Genomic DNA, 18,221 nt, shown 5'->3' with positions numbered 1-18,221 from the left:
GAAATCGATGGTAGCTTTGGACCATGGACGCAAACAATCGATTTCGTGATCCCATTGTGGACGCGCTAAACCGATTTTATTAGATCTGTTTTGTAATATTGGTTTAAGCTAATTCGAAATAATCGTGCAGTGTAGACGTACCCTTACATACACCATATATCAGGAGTAAGGGTTGGCGGAGAAGACACTCCTTGAAGAGCCACAGATACATATAGGAAAAAGGAGAAATAGGGGGGAATGAAAAAGGCAGAGAAATAAAGATCCTGTTTCCATGCAAATATCCTTGGTAATTAAGCATAAGAGAAAGAGATGATAATCCTGGGAAATTCTCCAGTGCCTTCCATCCAGGCATTTCTGAGCATTTAATGAACATTAACGAATGAATCTTTACACATCAGTGTGAAGGCAATATATACTCATTTGCTGATTAGATAGACTGTCTCTAACCTAATTTTAAGAGTAAAAGGTTCAAGTGTCTAAGAGGTCAAACTCTCATTTTCAAAAGTGACTTAAGCCTAGATCCTCAAAGGTATTTAGGTATCTAAGTCTCATTGAAACCAATGAGAGTTACTATGATGGGTGCATAAACCCCACATTGGTTAACAGAAGCTTCAGAGCTCAATTAGCCTACTTGATTGTCCCTGGAGGATGTGTTAGGGCCAAGTAGTTATCAGAACCAGCTGGGGAGGAGCTGGGTTGTCTTCATAAAGGAGTGAGGTCAGAAAGATAGGAAGAGACTCAGGAGAGAAGAAATTTAGGTTCCTCTCCTCTGTTGCTGGAAAAGGAACCATAAAGAAGCTCCAGAAGTAGAGTTAGTCCTGGGGTGGGCCCTGACATTAGGGGTGAGGCTCTGGGGAGATAATCCTAAGGGCTAGTGTTGTGGAAGAGGAAAAGGAAGCTGGGAAGAACCCAGAAGGACTAAAAGCTCAAGCCCAGAGTGGCTTCAGTTCTTTGGGCTGATTTGAGGGTTTTTTTGAGTTCTGCTAGGGAGAAGCCTGGGCACCAGTTACCCTGAAAGAAGAGTGAGGTTGAAAAAGAACCCGGGAGGGGTGGAAGATGCTGTACTGGTGACTAGTATTGTGATGGACATTGGGACACTAATCCCACTGACAACACGTGACTGGACTGAAGGGCTGAATCACTAAAAGAACTATTGGGCTAAAAGAACTATTGTAGTGGGCTATTCAGACCACTATAGGGGCTGAATAGCCATCAGAAGGCAGTGATTGAAGGGATGGTCCTGCAAGACTGCACCCAGGCATGATGGGTCTTGTCAGCTGGTGAGTCATTCTTTTACAAGCACTTACATACCTTGTGAGGATCTCTGGCCCTTAAGCTCCTAAGCTGCATTTAGTTTTTCAGGGTTTCCGTGACTTTCAGGTGCCTTAGCTTAGGGGTGTCCAACTTAAGACAGCTAGGGCTTGACCTTTTTTGGAGGTGCTGAGCTCAGTGGTTTGAGCATTGGCCTGCTAAACCCAGGGTTTTGGGTTCAATGCTTGAGGGGGGCACTTAGGGATCTAGGGCAAAATCAGTACTTGGTCCTGCTAGTGAAGGCAGGGGGCTGGACTCGATGACCTTGTGGGGTCTCTTCCAGTTCTATGAGATAGGTATCTGTGTGTGTGTGTATTTTATTTTTATATATATAATATATATTACACACAACTCTGAAGTCAAAGAGAACCCAGTATTTCTGAAAATCAGCCTCTGAGTGCCCCAGTGTAGTGCATGCTCATGAAAACTTTGGCCTGAGTGATGTACTTGTTCAAGACCACACTGCAAGTCCGTGGAAGAGCCAGGAATTTAATCTAGCAGTTTTGTCCTGATTCCTGGCTGCTGGTTGTTACCCCTAGACCACACTCTTTGTAGCAGTACAGAGTATGTACAGGACAGGAACTCAACTGCTTCCAGGCTAAACATTTTATAGAAGCTTTTTTCATGAGGAATTAGCTTATCTTTAGTATTAATATGTCCCAGGATGCCCCTTGGTATATAGAAACGCCCATGTGTTATGGCAGCTCCTAGGTGAGGTGGAAATGACTAGCAACAGAGCTCCATCAAGGGGCTGTATCCCAGTTTGACTTTCCATTCAAACCAGGAGTAGCCCAGAAAGCAAGCACCTGACCCTCTCCAGCCCCCAAGCTCTTATAACAAATTTCTATCATGTATGTCTGATTCTCCATTAGGGGAGCTCTCTCATCCCTGTCCCTGAGCTGGCAATGCCAGCTATGAATGCTTCATTACAGATGTAAAACTGGCCTGTTCCACTCTCCAGTCTTAATGCCTGTTCTTCAACTTCTTGAGCTAACCCCCCCCTAGAATAATATGAAATTAACATAGCACTCATTAAATGGATTAAAAGCTGGCTAACTGACAGGTGTCAAAATGTAATTGTAACTGACCAATCATCGTCAAGTGGGTGTGTTTCTAGTGGGTTCACACAGGGAGTGGTTCTTGGCTCTGATATTTAACAATTTTCTCAATGACCTGGAAAAAACATAAAATCATTACTGATAAAGTTTGCAGATGACACACAAATTGGGGGAGTGGTAAATAACAAAGAGGGCAGGTCCCTCAGAGAGAGAGATCTGGATTGCTTGGTAAGATGGGTGGAAGCAAACAATATGTGTTCTTAATATATGTATATATCTGAGGACAAAAGAATGTAGCCATAATTACAGGATGGGAGACTTGATCATGGGAAGCAGTGAGTCCAAAGAAGATTAGGGGATCATGGTGGATAATCAGTTGAAGATCAGCTCCCAGTGCAAGGCTGTGGCTGAAAGGACTAATGGGGTCTTTGGATGCATAAATGGGAATCTTGAGTAGGAGTAAAGAGGTTATTTTACCTGTGTTTGTGTCACGGGTGTGACTGCTGTGGCAATACCACATCCAGTGCTGGTGTCCACAATTCAAAACGGATGTTGATAAATTGGAGAGGGTTTAGAGAAAAGCCATGAAAATATCAAAGGATTAGAAAACATAACTTATAGAATACACTGAGCTCCTTAAGTCTATTGAGTTTACCAAAGAGGGCTAAGGGGTGACTTGATTATAATCTATAATTACCTACATGAGGAACAAATATTTGATAATAGGCTTGTCAATCTAGCAGAGAGGGGTATAACATGAAGATTAAACTAGACCAATTCAGACTGGAGATAAGCTGTACATTTTCAACAGTGAGGGTAATTAACCATTGGAACAATTTACCCAAGGTTGTGGTGGATTCTTCATTGCTGGCCATTTATAAAGCAAGATTGGATGTTTTTCTAACAGATCTGCTCTAGGCATTTTTGCGGGGGGGAAGGTCTATGGCCTGTGCTATACAGGAGATTAGACTAGCTTATCACAGTGGACTCTTCCAGTCTTGGCATCTACTAATAATCTCCATGCTATTAGACCAGAGGGAAAGGCCTAGAGGTGGTCTCATCGAGCCTTGCTGGGCTTTGAAACAGTTCAGAGCATCCTCTTGGATGACCTGCATTGAAAGAAGAGTGCCTGGCAGGGGAATGTACAGGAAGGAAAGGAGGTTGCCCTTTTATAGTTGAATCGTGTCCCTTATGTGGAAATTTGCACATCCCAGAAACCACTATCATGTTTGATTGTCTTCTCAGTGGCCTCAGAGGAATGATAGTGTAAACCACACACCTCATGGGTGTAGTGTTCTGTCCCATCTAGCATGCATGATTTTGGTGTAATGTGCATGCATTTTTTTCCAAGTATGTTAAATCTTCATTCAGAAGCCACCCTAACTTAGCAAACACACCTTTACTGTGCAATCTGAAGGGGACAGGAGTGATAGCAATTTGCACTCCTCTAGCAATGTGAAGCAATTCTGTTCAGGAGAAGCTAGGGCTGCTAAATGAAGATATATGGTCAGCAGATCTACGTTTATCCTGAAGCACCATTGTCAGACTCCTTGTGCTGTGATTACCAGGTACAACACAATGTCTGTTACTACAGGAACTCCATGGTCATTACCATAGTCCTTTAACATGGGGCTGGGGCTTACATGCACAGTGTCTGGCTGGCACTGGTTTCCTTGGAAGAGGGAAACTGCTATCCTCAGTGAACATTGTTTCAAAAGCATGAGGATTTGAGTTGTGTGGCTTGGAACCTTTTAATAAAGGCAACGCTCTGGGCCTCCTACAGTGCAAGACTCAGTCCCCATATCACAAAAGTCTAAGCTTAGACACAGAGGTTATGTCTACCCTGCAGCTGGGAGCACACTTCCCAGCCTAGATAGTGTCATGCTGGCTTCCCTTCAGCTAGCACACTAAAAATAGCCGTGTAGCCACCCAAGCTTGGGCCTGGGGGGCAGACTTAGAGTGGGGCAGATAACCTGAGCCCCAGTGTCCATACTGCTATTTTTAGTGTGCTAGCCTGAGCAAAGTTAGTATGAGTTTGTCTACATGGGCTGGGAGGCACAATTCCAGCTGCAGTGTAGACATACACATCCCACTTTCCCTGGGTATGTCTTGCCCATGATCACTTCTCATCTACCCTACAACTACAGCTGTCTTAGGGCACAAATGTGCTATAGTGCAGCTGGATTTATTTATTTATTTATTTTGCTGGCATAGATGGGACCAAATCACATTGTACTCATGTTAAAAGGCTTGTAATAGGGGGTAGAGCACCCTATTAGGAGTAGTGGGGACTGGAAACAGCCAACCCCTGTTCCCTGATGTGGTCCTTTTAAGGACACAGGCATTCAACAGAACAGCAGAAAGGCCAAGAGCTGGGGGGCCAGAGGTTAATCAGGTAGCTACTGCCTGAACATGATAAAAACCAGCTGTTAAGTGACTGCCCAGAGGGGAGAGGGCAGATAGCTGGGAGAGGAGAATTTCAGGGGAGCATTGAGTATGAAGGAGGGGTCCTTGGGAGGGGAACCCAGAACCAGAAGAGAGATTGGTGGGCTACAGAAGCCTGCCTGAATTACAGCCTATCCCTAAGGTGGAGGGTTGTGGGACCCTGGAACCAAGGGGGAAGAAATGTGTGAGTCTAAGGAGCAAGGGATGCTCCATGGAGCAGGGCTGGAACCCAGATACTGGTGAGCAGGGCAGCCTGCCTAAATCATGGCACAACCCCATGAGGGAAGGCTGTGGAATCTCTTAACCAAGGTTCTGAGTCTAAGGATCAGGGCAAGAGGTGACCTGTGGGACAGATTCTCCAGAGAGGCCAAGGGCTGCAGTGGGACTGGCAAAGCTCCCTGGCTCAGGGAAAACTGGAGGGGAAGTGGAAAACTGAAGCCCTGGAATACGGGTGAATTGGAACTCACAAGAGGGAAGGGGAATGTTACTATAAATATTCTGGGCTGTGACTAAGTTACTAGGAGAACCAGAAAGAAAATTAAGACAGGTTGCCTGCAGGACCACCCCAGGCCAGGAAGGAGTTTGCTCTGGGATGACACCCTGCCACAGGAATTGTGTTGTAAGCCTGAAGGCTGGAACATCATTCCATTAACATGGTACTGTATAACTGACTTGGTCTGATTTCTCAGAGATTAAAACCTGTTATAAAACTGTGGGGGGGGGGAGGGGACGGGACGGGACTATGCAGCGTGACAGAATTTGCAGTGTAAACAAAACCTTAGGGGCATAGCTGGATATAGGACCTAGGAATCCTGACTCCAGTCCCCTGCTCTAACCACCAGACTATATTCTTAATATATAAGCTGCTATGACATCTTAAATAAAGCACCAAAGAGGCAAAATAACACTCCATGTGAAAACATCCTGTTACATGATTTCTCCCCCACAACCTGGACTGTTTTTGATTGCTGGAGCTGTCCACAAACACCGCAGCTGCTGTATTGTGTGGCAGGCAGGCAGGGAGGATGGATGGAGGATATAGATTGCATATCATCTATAAGCTTTGAAAACAGGAAGTAAGAACTGTCCAAGGCTGCAGTATAGGGACCTCAATATATGTGGGATAATAGAGGTGGTTTCAAATCTTGGGAAAAGGTAACTCGTAAGTCTGGTACCACACTTGGCACCAGGAACTATCTGGAGGTTAATGGATCCCTCTCTGGTTCAGCAGCACTGCTAGACTAACAAGCTTTCTGCTCTGCGCTCTCAGGAAGGACTTTGGAAGCAAGAGGCTCAGTACTTCCCAAGGGAAAGAAAAGCTTTGAGTCTGGGCTATGGATTTGCATAATCTAATAAGATTTCCCCTCTTTTCCCACCTATCAACTTCCTTGGGGTTTGTATGGATAATGGCAGAACTACAATAGGTAGATAAGAAAAGAACTAGTCTCCCATTACTGTAGCACTGGTGCCTAAGAGTGTGCACATGCACAAACTGTGAACCAAAAAGTGGAGCAGCTGCATCCCCAGGACTGTTGTGGTTGTGAGCCACAGTCTGAAATTGCCATTAACCACTGAGTTGTGCTGTGGTACCTGCCCTCCATAGTTTTCATGAGACTGACAAGGAAGCAGCTATATTCGAAGCTTTCCTCCTATGCTGTAGATGTCTGAGCTACCTCTGCTAACAAGAAATTTGTGCCCAATTTTTAGTGCCACTCTAGCAGTTTACCAGATTAAAAGCCTCACTTTATCTGTCCCCTGCCTGCCATTCCATGGGAGGTCAACTAACTTAGCATAGACCTTAAACTGCTCCAACCCCCAGGGCTTCATGTCAGAAGAGCTGCCCAAGTGCCATCCTGGGTTAGAGCACATCTGTATAAATATAAAGAGAGTGACTGACTGACTGAACAACCTTTAAAAAAAGCCTGAAGTACCAGTTCTGGGACATGCAGCTGGAGGCAGGGACGCTGGAACAATTTGTACAGTGGGGGTACAGAGTTCCATTGAACCAGACTGTCAACCCTGTACCTGATGGAAACCACGTCAAGCCAGAGGGTGCAGTAGCACCCCTACTTCCAGCACCTAGTCCCAGCGTTGGGGAAACATTGCTCTGTCTGAAAACTTGGGACCTAGATGCTTCAGACAACATAGCCCAAGTTAAAGATGGCTTTTAATTTTGCATCCCTTGGATTTTGAGTGCCCAACTTGGAACTGGAAGGTCAGGCCCAAAAAGTGCTAAGCACCCAGAACTCCAGCTGGAATCAGTAGGAACTGTCTTGGCTATTTACCCTGGAAATGCTTCAGGGCAAGAATTGTTTCCTGTTACATATGTGTCCAGTGCCTACCATAATGAGGCCCTAATCTTGATCGGGGGCTCAAGGTGCTAGTAACTAATATTTTAACAATGAGTGCTTGGCACTGCTGAAAATCAGGCCCAAGATGTTACCCAAAAATTGAGGCATACAAAAAACACGGTTGCTCACCTTTGTAACTGTTGTTCTTCGAGATGTGTTGCTCATATCCATTCCAGTTAGGTGTACGCTCCGTGCGTGCACATTCGTCGGAAAACTTTTACCCTAGCAACTCTAGCGGGCCAGCAGGTCGCCCCCTAGAGTGGCGCCGCCATAGCGGGTAATATATACCCCTGCCGGCCCGCCCGCTCCTCAGTTCCTTCTTGCCGACAATGGGGAACGAGGGCGGGTGTGGAATGGATATGAGCAACACATCTCGAAGAACAACAGTTACAAAGGTGAGTGAGTAACCGTGTCCTTTTCTTCTTCGAGTGATTGCTCATATCCATTCCAGTTAGGTGATTCCCAGCCTTATGTAGGCGGTGGGGTCGGAGTGAAAATGGCAGAATGTAAAACTGCGGAGCCAAAAGGCTGCAGTATCTCTTGACTGTTGAACCAGAGCATAATGCGAAGCAAGGGTATGGACCGAGGACCATTGGAGCTGCGCGATAGATCTCGTGGGGTAGGTACACGAGTTTAGCAAGGCGGCAGATGAAGCCTGAGCCCTGGTAAGAACGCATGGTGATGTGGCTTGGGGAAATGTGAGCCAAATCATAACAAGTGCGGGTGCACGTCATCACCCAAGATGAGATCCTCTGAGAGGAAACAGGTAGGCCTTTCCTTCGGACTGCTACTGCGACCGAGAGTTGGGGCGTGTTACAAATGGTTTTGTCCGCTCAACACAAAAAGCGAGCGCCTCTACAGATGTCCAGGAGTGCAATTGTTGTCCCGTCACGTTGAGTGTGGTAACATGAAAGGCCGAAACCACTTAGGGAGGAAAGCCGGTGTAGACGTAACTGCCCCTTGTCTTTGTAAACATAAAGTATGGTGGAACCACCATAAGAGTCCTGAGCTCGAAGACTCGTCTGGCCGATGTAATGGCTACGAGGAAAGCTGTCTTCCAAGACAGGTATAGCAGCGAGCAGGTCGCTAACGGGTCGAATGGAGGAGACATAAGTCTGGTTAAACCCAGGTTGAGGTCCCAGGTTGGGCTGGGCGGCGTACCTAAGGGTGTATGCGCTCCAAGCCCTTGAGGAACCCCGAAACCATAGAGTGTGAGAACACAGAACGACCACCTTAGCCTGGATGGAAGGTAGAGATGGCTGCCAAGTGTACCTTCGGCGAACACCGCTAGGCCCTGCTGTTGCAGGCCGGAGGGTAGTCCAAAATAGAGGGGATCGAGACCCCAGCAGGAGTAAGATTTAAGCGTTTCGCACCTGTAGGAGAGACGCTTCCACCTGGCCAGGTACGTTGACCAGGTGGAAGGCATCCTGCCACCCTGATAGTCACGTAGGAGCCACACCGTGAGGTGAAGAAACTGCAGGTCCAGGCGGCGAAGTCTGCCGTGGTCCTGAGGTACGAGGTCTGGTGGAGTGGCAGGGTAATTGGGCAGGCTATTGACAGGCCGAGCAACGTGGCGTATTAGTGCTGCCTGGAACACGCTGGAGTGATCATGATGAATGCGCGCTCTGGTCCTGCGACGTTTGAGCAGGGACCAATGAGCCAGGGAACGGCGGGAAGGCATAAAGGTGTTGGCCCTTCCACGGCATGAGGACAGCGTCCGAGATCGGTCCGGGAGAGACCTTAGAAGGAGCAGGACCTCGGACATTTCCCGTTCTCATGCGGTAAGCGAACAGGTCCATATGTGGGGGAAAAAAACCCACTTCTGCCACAAAATGCATCACATCAGGCAGGGCGACCACTCATGAGACAGGAAAACCCTGCTGAGTCGAATTGCCAAGGAGAAAGGATGCTACCAGATTTATCGAATGGGCTATGCAAAAGTCCAGAGATGGATGGACTCCTGACAAAAGGAGGAGGACCACGTCCCTCCCAGGTTGTCTATGTAGTACATGGCCATTGTGCTGGCTGTAAACACTGAGACGCTACGGCCTCGCAGCTGCTGCTGGAACCCCTGGCACGCCAGGCAGACTGCTCTCATCTTTGAACAATGATGTGGAACGCCAGCCCTGAGAAAACCAAAGGCCCTAAGCTCGAAGGTTACTGAGGTGAGCACCTGAGCTGAGAGATGACGCCTCCATCGTCAGGGACAGTGAGGGCTGGGGCGGATAGAGCGGCAATCCCTGCCCACACCAGGAGGGAGTTAGCCACCTTCTAGGGAGCCTAGGATGCTCAGGAATGGTGACTATGGTGACCATTGGGCCCCTATCCGGCGGTACGCCGATTTGAGCCAAACTTGGAGATGACAGAGGCAGAGCTTAGCGTGTTTGGTTACAAACTAGCAAGAAGCCGTGGACCCGGGAGACCGAGACAAGTGGGAACCAGAGTGGATGTTTCCGTAGTGACCATCAGGCCTAGACATGTGAATAGGTCCTTGACGATGCCCACACGCTGAGTGACTTGTGTCTTGGAGTCCTCCTCAGATAGACAATCGCCCAGATACGGAAACGCATATCCTTGACGTCGGCGGAGGTGGGTGGCGACTACGGCCACACACTCGGTTAATGCCTGTGGGGCTGTAGCAAGGCCAAACAGCAGGACCGTAAACTGGAAGTACCAACGGTTGGCTAGAAAGCGGAGGTATCTCCTGTGCGGAGGGAAGATGGCAATGTGAAAGTACGCATCTTCATATTGAGGCGGCATACCAGCCTCCAGGATCTAAGGACAGGATAATGGTTCCCAGGGATGCCATGCGGAACTTCAACCTTAACATAAACTGGTTGAGTCCTCGTAGGGTAGGATAGGTCTGAGACCTCCGTACGAGTCGGGGATTAGGGAATAGTTGCCCCCTTCGTCCATCGGCGTCTGCGCCTCTTGTAAGAGGAATTACACCTGAGAGGAGTCCCTGAAGAGGGACAGGGTTGGAACAAAATGGAGGTGGCACCCAAACTCCACCATGTGCAGGGACCGCAAACTGAAGTTAACTGGGACCACGCCAAGAGGAAGTAGGAGTGGTAAGCGTTTGTAACCGGTATGTTGCCGCCACTCGGGCGCACCTTTGAAAGTTCGTCTTTGGTCCCCGATCGTGATTGTGAGGGCCTCGATCTTGGCCTCTAGGGTCCTGACGGTCGTCTGCGACCACTCAGTCGCGCGACTGCCAAAGCCCGATCTGTGGCTAGGCACAGAGTGTAGTGGTGTGGCTGGGGACGGAAAGGCCTGCGTTAGGTCGTCGGCGTATGCATGCGAGAGAGAGCTCATTAGGACCTTGTTGCCCTCCAGGCTTTGTAGCCTGGGGTTGATTTCACCGCAAAGAGCCTTTACCAACAAATGGTAAGTTGTGAAAGGCCGGAGGTTTGAAACCGGAAGCCATGAGATGCTCCTCATGGTAACGAGGCCTGAAGAGAAGCTCTAGCCGCCTTTCCCTTCCTCCAAGAGGCAGTGAACTCTTGGCCGGAGTCTTGATGGAGAAGCTCCATAATATTATCCCCCGTTATCCAGGTGTTATGATTATAGGGGCTAAGCAGGGCTTATTGATTTGCCACGCAGAGCTATAAGAGCCTTGCAGAATACACCTTGTGCTGAGTAAGGTCATTCGCCTAGCCCCCTTCGATTTCGGGGCTGGCGCCTGTTGGCCATGCCGTTTCCCTTTTTCTTGACCAACTGAATGACTAGTGCGCAGGAGGAGGACGGACAGACCAGTAGTCGTACCCTCCATAGAGTATCGGCATTCGCCTGGATAGTCCGAATAAACGGGTAGGGCCCTCTAGCGGGGCAACCGGCGATAGAATGTCCACTACTGGGTCCCCTACCTCTGGGACCTCCTGCAGCTGGAGGTCCGCATTGAGTGCTACCCTCCATAGGAGAGCCTGATGGGCTCTCAGGTTGTTGGTGGGCACACCAGAATCGCAGGTCTGAGCATAAGAGCTGTCCACGTGGGAAGACACTGATGCGTGTCTGGATGGCCATGGAGGTGCTGAAAGATCATGGGCAGAGATTCTGACTCTACCAGACCTTGCCCAACTTGGCATCTGGGACCGTACGCAAGGCGCACTGGTACCTGGAACGAGATCGGACCTGCGACCAGAGCGGTGCTGGGAGGTCGACCGAGATCTCGAGGTTGGGAGCGGCTACAGAGAGTCACAGTGCCTGTAGCGGTGCTGGGAGCCGAACGGTGCCGGGATTATCGGGTCGTGAACGGGACAATCGACCTGTGCGGCGAGTGTGACCGGTGCCGAGGAGAGCAGCGTCGGGACTGCAAGTGGCGTCGGAAGCAGGAGTGCCGACGGAACTTGGGCCGTCTGCGGGACCGTGATCATGAATGGTGCCGCTCTGCTGCGCCGACAGAGGATGGTCGTATCAAGGAGGCTTGCCAAGAGACTGTAGTAGCCTCACCGGCGGTGCCGGGGTTCAGGCAGCATCCACTCTGTCACGGCAACGAGATCCCTCGTCGTGGAAATGTCTCCGGCGTGGAGGGAACAGTAAGCTCGACCACAGTGTGTACGGGGAGCTGTCAGGCACCGGATTCGACGGCCCTTGTGGATCGGGATCGACAGTGCTGACGTCGCCGGTGCCTCAGCAGGTGTCGGTGCCGGGCGATCCGGCTTAGACAGGCTCTCTGTCCGCGGTGCAGTTTGCACGGGAGCAGTAGGAGCAGGAAGCTCGACCACGGCGTGTGCCGGTGAGCAGTCAGGCACTGGATTGACGGCCCTTGTGGAACTGGGATCGACGGTGCCGACGTTTGTCGGTGCCGCGGCAGGTGTCGGTGCCGGGCGATCCAAACTTAGCGAGCTCTCTAGCTGCGGTGCAGTTGGCATGAAGAGCAGCAGGAGCAGGAAGCTCAACCACGGCGCGTGCCGGGGAGCGGTCAGGCACTTGGATTCAACGGCCTTGGGGACCGGGACCGACGGTGCCGACGAGGGGGGGGCTGTTGTCGGTGCGCGGCAGGTGTCGGTGCCGGGCGATCCGACTTAGGCGAGCTCTCTGGCTGCGGTGCAGTTGGCATGGAAGCAGCAGGAGCAGGAGGCTCAACCACGGCCCATGCCGGGGAGCAGGCAGGCACTGGATTCGACGGCCCCGCAGGACTGGAATCAACGGTGCGGCGTCCTCAGTGCCTCTGCAGGTGTTGGTGCCTGGCGATCCGACGTAAACGAGTTCTCTGGCTGCGGTGCAGTTGGCACAGAAGCAGCATGAGCAGGGAGCTCAAACACAGCGCGTGCTGGGGAGCTGTCGGGCACTGGCCGGGGAGTGTGGCTTTCTCAACCCCAGAGAGAGGGAGCGGTGCCGAGTCGACGTTGATGCCGGTAACGGCCGTGCCGGCGGGGTCCGGTGCCGAGGAGGCGCTTCTGTCCGCCGAGTAGCCAGCGCTCGGTGCAGAAGGTGGAGGGAAAAGAAAGTGCCGCTCAATTTTGTTCTCGGCTTAAACGCCTTGCAAATGGGGCACTTAGCTGTGAAATACGATCCCCCAAGGCACCGTAAACAGGAGTCGTGTGGATCTCCTGTCGGCAACGCCAGAGGCCGGCCAAGCACGGACTAAGAACCGGTGAGCCGGGCATGGGCTCCGGCACCGGTTGCGGGAGGGGCTACTCCCCGAACCCCGCTAACTATGAATGGTTAAACTAACTATTCTAGCAAAAGAAAAAAGCATAAGTATAGATATATATATAAAAGGATTATAACAATATATCTAAATACACAATAACTACGAGTAGCTAGGGAAGCGGAGGTCAGCTAAGCTGCGCTCCACTGTTCCAATGACCGACACGGGCGGTAAGAAGGAACTGAGGAGCGGGTGGGCCGGCAGGGGTATATATTACCCGCTATGGCGGCGCCACTCTAGGGGCGACCTGCCGGCCCGCGAGTTGCTAGGGTAAAAGTTTTCCGACGAATGTGCACGCGCGGCGCGTACACCTAACTGGAATGGATATGAGCAATCACTCGAAGAAGAACTAGTGGATAGTTTTGAAAATGTTGGCTTAAACACATGCACTTTCCTGCAGTCGTTTGGAGGATAAAGTTCAATTATCTTTATGTTCTTAAAGCTTCTGGTTTTGTTTTGACCCGGGGAACTACAATGTCCTCACTTTCCCCAGTGGGTCTAGAATATTTTGTCATCTAATAACGTTAGACACCGTCTCAACCACTGTGTTGGATCCAGCCATGCTCCTGTGGAAGTCATTGATCTCTGTGGAACCCGAATCACTTTTATTACATGTATTCAATAGAATCGAAAGAGAACATGTTAACTGATAACTGACATTTGCCACCACTTTTTAAAATATGGAACAATGAACACTGCAGAAAATGGGTCTGTCAGTCACGACTGAGGTGCGTCAGCAGAGCTGTGTGGGGGTGAAACCTGCATTGTTTCAAGAGCTGCTAGCTGATGCTATTTGGGGAGGGGTGTGTCTTGCTTAATAACCTCATCCACTCCTGGAAAGTTAGTGCTCCCCTTTGCACGGGGCTAGTCGTTTGCTTGGATATGCACGATTAAAACACGTAAAATAATGTATAGCCTCCCAGGCTATCAGTCAGCTAAGGCAATAGGGATGATGCAGTGAGCCCAAAGTGTCTATTCATAGCCGACTCCCAGAACCACCATGGAGCCAACCTCATCCATTTGTTCCGCTTAAATGTATAGAAATATTACACACAGCCAGGAAAACATTTTGTTTGCGTGAAGGTCCCCCAGGCTAGATAGGTGTGGTGCACAAGATGGTGTTTTGAATTGCCAGGAGTTACCAGGGCAAGGCAGAGGCCTGTGGTCTATACCAGCCTTCCTCTAGGCGGGCTAACGGTAACTAACAAGTTTATCACAGCAGGAAATGGGAAAGGGCTGGTTCTATATTTTTAAATGTTTCTCCTCCTATTAACTTCTTCAGTGACAAAATATAAACTGTACCCACTGCCAACAGGTTGTGAAGTTAATTAGTTTAGCGTCTGCTTTAATTAGCTGGAGTTGGCTTGAAGACATTGTTTCCAGTCTGTTCTTTCTGTAAACCTGGATTTATTTTTTTCATGTTTGTGTTGGGGATTTCTTGACAAAGGGATGTAAATGCATCGAGATGTGGAAGGAGGGGAACATTTGAGAAATTCAACATAGAATGTGTGATTGTCAAACTGCCCACAGAGGCAAAGTCCTGCTTAAGTTTAAAATGAAAAGTTAGCCATGGCTACTAATGGTTTTGAACTTAAGGAAAAATTTGTCAGAAGGTGGAAGGAATAACATCACCATCTTAACTCTTTTATAGAGTGGCTTTCATCCTGAAGGATCCCAATGAGTTTTGCACACTATATACAGGAGTAATTGTAGATGCATATTTTCCAAAAGAAAGCAGTCTATTTTGCCAAGGCTGTGAGGACACAGCAAATCCTCAGCAGTGTAGCAGGTCCCTAAGGAAATGCTGTATACCGCATTATTTATATAGTGCCCTTCATACAAATATAATATTCTTGACAGAGGACTGGTGTGTATGTGCATACAAGCAATGGGGACAGGTGTATCCCCCCCCTTTTTCAATAGAACTTTTTCTTCTGTGTTCTCTAATGTTGTTGAGGAAAGAATGGTTTGAGGTGGTATATTTATGGCCAGCCCTTTATTTTGTGGTTTTTTAATGTTTGGAATACGTGCTCAGAGCAGAAGATATTTTAGAAAACTGAAATAAAACACATTTCATATAGGTCACATAAGAATGGCTATACTGGGTCAGGACAATTGTCCATTTTGGCCAGTATCCTGCTGCCTATTAATTTCATTGGTGACCCCTGGTTCAAATGTTATGTGAAGGGGTAAATAAAGCTTCCTTATTTGCTTTCTCCACACCATTCCTGATTTTATAGACCTCTATCATATCTCCTCTAAGTTGTCTCTTCTCCGATATGAACATTCCCAGTCTTTTTAATCACTTCTCCTATGGAAGCTATTCTATAGGCAACAAAATACGATTAGGCATTTCTCTGTACTTTTTTTCCAAGTCTAATATGTCTTTTTGTGAGATGGGGTGATCGGAATTGCATGTGTGGGTGGGTGTACCATGAATTTCTGTAGTGGCATTATGATGTTTTCTGTCTTATTATCTATCCCATCCCTAACTTTTTCTAACATTATTAGCTTTTTTTGACCATCACTACACATTGAGCAGATGTTTTCAGAGAACTATCCACAGTGACTCCACGATCTCTTTCCTGAGTGGTAACAGCTAATTTAGACTCCATCCTTTTGTTTGTGTAATTGGGATTGTTTTTCCAGTGTGCATTACTTTGCATTTATCAACAAAATTATCACAGCTCAGCATAGGGCTGTGAGTCAGGAACTCCTGAGTTCTAATTCTGCTTCTGATACTGATTTTATGTGTGGCTGTCCCCAATTAATTTAACCTCTCTTCTCCAAAACTTTCCCCATCGTTTAAAATAGGGATATTACTGATTTACCTTACCAGAGTGAAGTGAAAATGAATTAATGCCCGTAAAGTGTTTTGAAGTGTGATTTTAAAATAATCACGTAGAAAAGCTGGGTGGGATGAGAGACTATTGTAATCTGTTCAGATTTTTGTAATGTGTTCCGTACCAAATAGGAAATATTGAGCAAAATTTGAGGAAATATTTTTTGTGTTGTCTTTTTAAGGCACAACAAAACTTGAGAATGGGGAAATCCACTTTTTAAAAGGCTTTTTATTTAAAGTGGCTAAGAAAGCTCTCAGATGCAGTTGACCTTGGGATGTGGAGGAAATAGGGGGAAGCAAGTAAATCTGAAGGAGGCTGATCTGACCTGGCCAGGGGAGCATTTACATTAAAGAAAATGTAAGACATGGGAAGAAGGCAATTTCAAAACTCAGTATGTGTAAGGAGGGGATCATCTTTCAAGTTCCCTCCCCAATGACATACACATTGTGTCATTTGCACAGGAGGCATGTATGCTGGATTTATGTATATTCAGTTGGTCAGAGCAGGATCCCGCTGTGGCACTGTTCTGTGGCTGAAAGGAAATCACAGCTGCAGAGCTTATAATATTCAACAGGTTACTATAACCACCCCTCCCCCTATCCTAGGTTTAATATAGAACTATTTTTCACATTGAAACCGAAATAGGACAAAATATGGGCCTGCTGTAATTGTTGTTAGATTATGTGTCACCCTGATAAGATGTAACAAATATTTTCCTACCCAGCAGGACCCGTTTCCCTGTGTATAATGGATGGAGAAACTTCTCATAGTCTGCAGGCAATCGGTCGTAAAAACTTCGCTCGGAAGATTAATGCAGCAAGTGCAGCCCTTCTGGGAAATGGCGAGAATAGAATTAAAATAATGTTTTGTTTTTCCACATTTAATAACAAAACCCAACCTGCTGTGGGGGGAGTAGTTTTTGCTAGATCATTCCTCCTCCCTAATACAAAACAATCTTGTTTTGATTATCAATTTGTATTTTGTTAAACTCTTCAACAGCTTTTTATCTGCTACAATTATTCTTTCAACAAAACTATTTTTATTAGTAATATGAAGACTATTTTCATGAGCAAAGCTTTGACACAAATAAGTCTGGTGGACATCACCTAATAGGCCAGATAAACATTCACTTACCATTTAATGTGCAAAGATCTTCCCTTCTATCTCAGGCTTATGTCTTTCCCAAACTCTTTCTGGCTAGAAGAGAGATGCCACTGTATGGAGATAGTTTTCCAGAATTTGCACATAGTAAGAGAAAAGTTACAGGCTTATTTGATGTCATTCTAATGTTTAATGTCATTATCAGATGCAGAATGTATCCAGGTTTTATTTGTAATTGAGGGACTTAACTGGCTGTGCAGCAATTGGTAATAAGAGCTTTACTGAAAAGGTTTTGTAGGCAACCCCATAACTGTCCATTACAAGGATTCTTGCATCTTCTTCCTCTGAAGCATCTAGTCAGACAGGATACTGGACTACATAGATCACTTGTCAGGTCTGGTGATGATCTTGTGTGATACGGTAATGATTCCTATTTCTCCCAAAGCTGCTGCTTTCTTCTCCCACTTACATATTTAAGGACATTTGCAAGAAAACAAGATCTTAAAAAGCTTTATTTGTGCCAATTTTTCAGAGTCAATCACCAATGACATGTACCACCAGCAGTAGAAATCAGCTGTGCAGCTGAATTTCTCTGCTAGTACAACAGAGCCTGGAGCTGTTGGTTTTAGGGTGTGGTGCAAAGGTTTGTGTCTTTTCAGGGTTTTTGCCTGGTGTTTAAGGACTGGTGGACTATTAATTCAGGCTGAGAGGATGCCTGTTTTAAAAGTTGTAGTAAATAATTTTCCTTCACAGTTTTGCAGTTTGAATATTTTATAGTAAGGGGTGTTTTATAAGTTAAGAATGATAAGTCTGCAAGACAAGGTGAATTCTGACCTGAGCTCTGTTTCCTAGAAATATAACACAGACGATGGTGTTAGTGTTCCCATTAGGCATCAACCTCCAATACATCCGTGGGGCTACCTTGATGTTGAGAGGACAGCAAAATTTATCAGTGAACTCCAAGTTCTGATCTCGATTTAGAACATCCTTGAAGTTCAGGGTTATTCAGGGCTGGTTTTAGCCAGTCCTTGACCTGTTCACACAAGGAAACATCAGATATTTCTGACCACCACCTGTATTCCTATGGAATAGATACTTTTACCACTGCCATAAAGAGGGACTTCCAAATCAGGGCAAACTGTCAGGTGTACTTTTGACCACAAGGCAGTTTAATTTGCTAGAAATTTCCCTAGGGTCTAAATTACAGGAAATTCTTTAGTAAAACCCAGCTGGTCAAACCTGCAGCCAGGATAATCCTATGTTTTACATCCAAATTGTTGTGGAAGTTACCATGATGGCCGAGATGTGGCATTTTGCTGACTGCAGTCAGTAGAAGTCATTTCGGATTAGTACTTTTTGGTTTACCGTAGAACACTCCCACCATCTTCCATTGCAAATCTCAGCCACTATCCTTTAGCTTTAGCTATAAGGGATTAAAGGCAGATTACTTACAGCATAA

Source organism: Chelonoidis abingdonii, chromosome 17, assembly GCF_003597395.2.
Source record: "Chelonoidis abingdonii isolate Lonesome George chromosome 17, CheloAbing_2.0, whole genome shotgun sequence".
Classification (NCBI taxonomy): domain Eukaryota; kingdom Metazoa; phylum Chordata; order Testudines; family Testudinidae; genus Chelonoidis; species Chelonoidis abingdonii.
Note: the sequence above shows the minus strand (reverse complement) of the source record.